This window comes from Nannospalax galili, unplaced genomic scaffold (assembly GCF_000622305.1).
Source record: "Nannospalax galili isolate Female #2095 unplaced genomic scaffold, S.galili_v1.0 scaffold432, whole genome shotgun sequence".
NCBI lineage: Eukaryota > Metazoa > Chordata > Mammalia > Rodentia > Spalacidae > Nannospalax > Nannospalax galili.
This window is the reverse complement of record NW_008331138.1, coordinates 781,387-788,075: the sequence shown is the minus strand read 5'-3', so window position 1 is coordinate 788,075 and position 6,689 is coordinate 781,387.

Below are 6,689 nucleotides of genomic sequence, written 5' to 3'. Positions count from 1 at the left end.
ATCTCTCCAGTCCCAAAGAAAATAAATCTTAAAATAGCAACAGCAAAACATAAAAACCCAAATAACTGGGGTTGGAGAAACGATTCAGCGATTAAGAACACTGGCCGCTCTTCCAGAAGACCTGAGTTCGATTCTCAGCACCTGTGTGGTGGCTAACAACCACATTTCAGTTTCAGGGAATTCAACATCCTCTTCTGACCTCACTGGGCACTGCACAACACAACACCGGTGCACTTACATACATGCAGGCAACATACTCATACACATAAAATGAAAGTAACAAAATATTTCCCCAGGTGTGGTAGCCCATGCCTTTAAACTCAGCACTCAGGCAGAGGCAGGCAGATCTCTGAGTTCAAGGCCATCCTGGTTTACATAGGGAGTTCCAGGTCAGCTGGGACTACAGGGAAACCCTGTCTCAAAAAGACCATATATATATATATATATACATATATATATATGTATGTACACCTCATATATATATATATGTATTTAAAACTCCACAAACTAAAAGGAAGACATCTTTCTTTGTCCTGGGGAGGGGGCTGAACTTTAGTTCAGACCCCCCATTCTGTTGTATTAATCAATGTCTTGGCTAAAGGATCCTTCTAATCTGTGTCCCCCACTCTCATTTCTCCCTAAAACATAGCTTGTAGAAAATAAATGAACAGCAAGGCATGGTGGCACCCACCTTTAGTCCCAGCACTCGGGAGGCAGAGGCAGGCGGATCTCTGTGAGTTCAAGGCCAGCCTGGTCTACATAGGGAGTTCCAGGCCAGCTGGGGCTACAGGGAGACCCTGTCTCTAAAAGACCAAAAAAAAAAAAAAAAAATTAAAGAAAGAGAGAGAAGCTGAGGTCTACAGGATCCACTCAAACCCATTTTATGATCATAGTTAATAGGGGCCTGTTTACATTACCCAGTTTTACAACTTGGCTTGGCTCTGTTTTGCAACACTGAAGCACCAAGTGGTGACATGGCCTGTTGATGTTACTCTCTTAGCCTGTGAGCCCAGGTTCCCAGAGAGACCTGAATGTATGGAGAGGAAAATCTTATAAAAATCTTCTAAGACCACAACTTGGTCTTAGCTGTCTGGCTTAGGGAAGATGCCATGTAAGCCTTAAGGGGTAGCCCATGCCTGCTTTGAACTCACCGGGTACCTGAGAACAGCCTTGAATTTCTGACCTTCCTGCCTCCAACTCCTGAATACAGAGATTATGTGTGTGTGACACCACCATGCCTGGTTATTCAGTGTGGTAGGGATGGAATCCAGGGTTTCATGTAAGCTAGGCAAACACTCTACCAACCATGCTGCATTCCCAGACCCTATGCAACTTATGATTTATTTATTTTTAATTTTTTTTGGTCTTTTTTGAAGCAGCGTCTCCCTGTAGCCCCAGCTGTCCTGGAACTCACTTTGTAGACCAGGCTGGCCTTGAACTCATAGAGATCCTCCTGCCTCTGCCTCCCAAGAGCTGGGACTACAGGCATGCACCACCATACCCGGCTCTTTTTAATTTTTTATTTTTTGGTCTTTTTGAGACAGGGTCTCCCTGTAGCCCCTGCTGGCCTGGAACTCACAGAGATCTGCCTGCCTCTACCTTCCGAGTGCTGGGATTTAAGGCATGTGCCACCACACTTGGCTTTACTTATTTTTATTTATTTATTTTTAAATTTTATTTATTTATTTGTTTGTTTATTTATTTATTGGCCTTTTTGAGATAGGGTCTCCCTGTAGCCCCAGCTGGCCTGAAACTTGAAATGTAGACAAGGCTAGCCTTGAACTCACAGAGATCTGCCTGCCTCTGCCTCCCAAGTGCTGGGATTAAAGGAATGTGCCACCATGCCTGACATTTTTTTTAAAAAATGTGTTAGTGTATTGCCTGCATGTGTGTAAGTGCACCTGTGTTGTTGTGTTGTGCAATGTCTGCGGAGGTCAGAAGAAGGCATCAGATCCCCAGGGACTGGAGTTACAGACAGTTGTTAGGTGCCATGTGGGTGCTGGGAACTGAACCCAGGTCCTCTGCAAGAACAGTCAGTGCTCTTAACCATGGAGCCATCTCTCCCACCCCTTGTGAAACTTGTACACACACACACACACACACACACACACACACACACACACACGTTGATAAGACTTTAGTTGTTGGTGTTCATAGCCCAGTACTCACATTATGAGGTCTAACCATCAGTCATGTGCTTTTACCCACTGAACTGTCTCACTGGCCTCTGTGGAGTTTCACTGGCCCATGTGGCATGGGATAGACTACAATCACAACTATTGCAGAAGGAGCCTCAAGGTCTAGCCATCCTCCTGTGACTAGATCATTAAAGAGGTTAAAAATGCAAAAAGTGATGTTTAGGCTCTCACTGAAAATACATTTTTTTTCCACCACTGGGGGCTGTAATTCAGTGGCAGAGTGCTTGACCAGCGTGCATGAGGTCCTAAATCTAAGAGGTCTAATCCTCTAAATTAGAAAGAAAGAAAGAAAGAGAAAGAAAGAACATATACCCCCAGAGTTAACTTGTAATCGGATTATTTTGTGTGTCCGTGGTAACGGGAATGGAATCAGGGCCTTGAGCATGCTAGCTAAGTAACTCTACCACTAAGCCATAGCCTCAGTCTCTCACTGGGGGATTCTAAGAAGGTGCTCTATCACTGAGCCACGCCCCAAGCTCTTTGTGGATTCTAAGCACACTAAACCACATTCTCTGCCCTTTTATCTTCCATTTTTTGGTCTTTTTGAGATAGGGTCTCCTTGTAGCCACAGCTGGCCTGGAACTCCCTGTGTAGACCAGGCTGGCCTTGATCTCACAGTGATCTGCCTACCTCTGCCTCTCCAGTGCTGGGATTAGCAGTGTGCAGCACCGCGCCCATCCTCTCTTCTGTTTTTGTGGTAGAATGTCTCTGTAGTCCTGGGTGGTCTGGAACATGTGGCAATCCTCCTGCCTAAGCCTCTCAAGTGCTGGGATGGCAGGCATGAATCACCATACTCTTCAACACTGATTTATTTTTTGTTTATTTATTTAATGTTTCTCAGCTTTTAATTTCAAATATAGGAACATTTGTTATCTTGCAGATCAAAAACTTTTGGAGTCTGCCATAAAAATACAAAGAAGTTAAAAAAAAAAAAAAGAATCATAAAGTGTGTGGAGCCGGATGTGGTGGTGCACTCCTTTAATCCCAGCAGAGGCAGAGGCAGGCAGATCTTCTGAGTTTGAAGCCAGCCTGATCTATAGCAAGTTCCAGGCGAGTTGGGGCTACATAGTGAGACCCTGTCTCAAAATAATAAAATAAAATAAAATAATAAAATAAAATAAAATAAAATAAGGGTGGAGAGATGACTCAGCAGTTAAGAGCTGAGGACTCAAATTCAATTTCCAGCAACCATGTCAGTGGCTTACCAGCACCTGTAACTCCAGCTCCTGGGGGATCCAATACCTCTGGCTCCCATGGGCATTGGCATTCTTCTGCACATACCCACACATAGACACACATATGTGCATAATCAAAAAATAAAAATAGGGGCTGGAGAGATAGCTCTGCTGTTAAGAGCACTGACTGCTCTTGCAGGAGAGCTGGGTTTGGTTCCCAGCATTCACATGGCTGCTAACCACCATCCATAATCCAACACCCTGGGAATGCCCTTTTCTGACCTCCATGGGCACTGAACAACATGGCTGCACTTACACATATGCACACTCATACACAGGAAATAAAAATAGTAAAGTGTAACGAGTGCTGAGTTAAGTTATTTTGAGCTGCCCTGGCATATCAAATATGCTGGAAATCTACATGCTACCAATGGCCCCCATGTCCTCAAACACCTGCCTCTACACAGGGGTCTCAGTTTCCCTCTTGTGAGATGGGTGGTCCTGGGGCTGCTCTGGTGAGAGTGTCCCCTGCTGGCCACTGGCTGTTCCATCAGGGGCTTGAAGAGGAAAGGTTTGAGGGAATCCTCAAGCCAGGTCAGGGCCCGAGCTATCAGAGCTGACAGGGAGTCCTCCTTCAGCTCACCCAGTCCCTTCCCATATCAGACTGTGGCTGCCAGGAGGTAGGACCTGTCCAACCAAGGCAGGCAGGGAGGAGCTGGGGCCCAAGTCCAGTTTCCTGTCACTGTCTTGCCGGCCTCCAGCTGACTGAACCCTGCAGCAAGGTCTCTGCCTGGGTGAGGCTCACAGGGCAGAGCAGAGTGGGGAGGAGCCTGGATGGAGGCTCATGGGAACGCTCTCTTTTCCTTTCCTTTCCCATCCTCTTGCGTTTCCTTCTCTCTTTTCTTCCTCGCTCTTTCTTTCTCTTCCTTTATTTTTAAAACTTATGTTAATGACTGTTTTTTGCCTGTGTAGGTGTCATGTAATGCCAATGGAGGCCAGAAGAGGGCATCAGAAGAGGGACAGTTGTGAGCATGTGGGTGCTGGGAACTGAACCCGGGTCCTCTGCAAGAGCAGCCAGTGCTCTTAACCGCTGAGCCATCTCTCCAGTCCCTCTGCCTCTTTCTTTCTTTTGGTTTATTTTGAGATAGGCTCTCATGGATCCCAGGCCAGTCTCAAACTCACTATGTAGGAGACAATGACCTTGAAATTCTTATTCTCCTGTCTCTACCTCCACATTTTATATATATATATGAGAGACAGGGTCTCACTATGTAGTCTGGGCTGTTCTGGAACCCCATACTCCTGCATCACCTGCAGAGTGCTCAATGATAGCTCTGTTTGGTGACATGGTCTTCACAGTGGTGATGAAGTTAGGGTAAGGTCACCAAGGTGACACTAGTGTGACTGAGTCCTACAGGAAGTGTGGCTGCAGGTGACATGTTGTGCAGACCATGTGGGAAGATGAAGACAGAGATGGGTGCTTGTATAGACTGAGGAATACCCAGGGGCTCTAGGGAAGTCCTGTAGTCAGAGAGAGGCTAGGAGTGGACTCCAGGCCTGGACAGGAAGCAGTCTCAGATGCCTCTATAAATCTCAGCTTCTGGTGTCCAAGTGTGAAATAATCATTGTGTCCAAGACTTCTTTTGGGGTGATGGAAGAACTCTAAAATTGACCACGGTGAGGGTGGTTTAACACTGTGAATGTTGGAACCCTATGGATATCCCGCAAAAGACATTAGCAGGTTGAGGTTTATGGATGGGGTTAAAACATAAGAGCAGGACATGGTAGTATGTGCCTTTAACCTCGCAGCACTCCAGAAGCAGAGGGAAGTGGATCTCTGAGAGACCGAGACCAGCCTGGGATGATCTACATAGTGAATTCCAGGCCAGCTGAGACTACATAGTGAGATGCTGTCTCAAAAGAAAAGAAAAAAAAATCAGATCCCCCCAAAAGCAGCCCTCTCCCCAAATTTCCATAAATAACAGGGATAGGAAATGAGGTTCAACACTAGAGCACCTGCCTAGAATCCCCCAGTGAGGGGCTGGGGTGTGGCTCAGTGGTAGAGCACCTGCCTAGAATCCCCCAGTGAGGGGTTGGGGTGTGGCTCAGTGGTAAAGTGCTTGTCTAACACAGCGGAGACCCCAGGTTTCATCCTTAGCACCACATAAAAGCAAGAAGGGAGAGGAGGGAGTGAGAGAAGAGGGGACAAAATCTCTCCTAGATCTGGGTATGCATCTTTAATCCCAGCACTCTGAGGCAGAAGCAAGTGGACCTCTATGAGTTCCAGGCCAGCCTGATCTACATAGTAAATTCTAGTCTGGCCAGCACCTCAAAATTTATTTTGTCTCCAAAATAAAATAAAATAGAATACAAACTGGATATGATGACTCACAATTGTAATCCCAACCTTTTAGGGGTGGAGGCAGGAGAATCAAAAGTTCAAAGTCATCCTTACCCACATAGCAAGCTTGTATCATCACACCCAAACACAAGGCTTAGCTCTGAGTGGCATCCCAGCCCCTCTTCATGTTTAGAATTCTGGTTTCTCGAATTCCTATAACACTTCAGCACCTTGTGTGGCCTCACTTTGTCTCTGAAACTTCCTTTGCAGTTTGCCTGTGTGTGTATTGACCCATTTTCTCATTGAGCTGTGGTATTGGACCATCTGTCTTTTTTTCCTGTTGATTTTGGGGAACTCTTTATTTATTTAACTTTTCTTTTTAAAAATTATATTTATTATTATTATTATTATTGGTCTTTTTGACACAGGGTCTCCCTGTAGCCCTGGCTGTCCTGGAACTCACTATGTAGACCAGGTTGGCCTTGAACTCACAGAGATCTGCCTGCTTCTGCCTCCTGAGTGCTGGGATTAAAGGTGTGCGCCACCACACCTGGCCTTATATTTATTATTTTTATTTTATGTGTATGCATGTATTGCTTGCATGTAGGTAAGTGCACCTGTGTTGTGCAATGCCCACAGAGGTCAGAAGAGGCTGTCAGATCCCCTGGAACTGGAGTTACAGTTGTTAGCTGCCATGTGGGTGCTGGGATTCGAACCCGGGTCCTCTGCAAAAACAGTCGGTGTTCTTAACCACTGAGCCATCTCCCCAGCCCCTATTTTTTTTTACTTTTATCTTTATTTGTGTGTATGTATATCTGTGTGAATGTATGAAACATGTGTGCAGGTGCCCTTGGAGGCCAGAAGAGGGTATTGGATTCCCTAGAGCTGGAGTTACTGGCAGTTGTGAGTCACCATGTGGGTGCTGGGAACTGAACTGGGTCCTCTGGAGATGAGCTGGATGAGCTCCTAACTGCT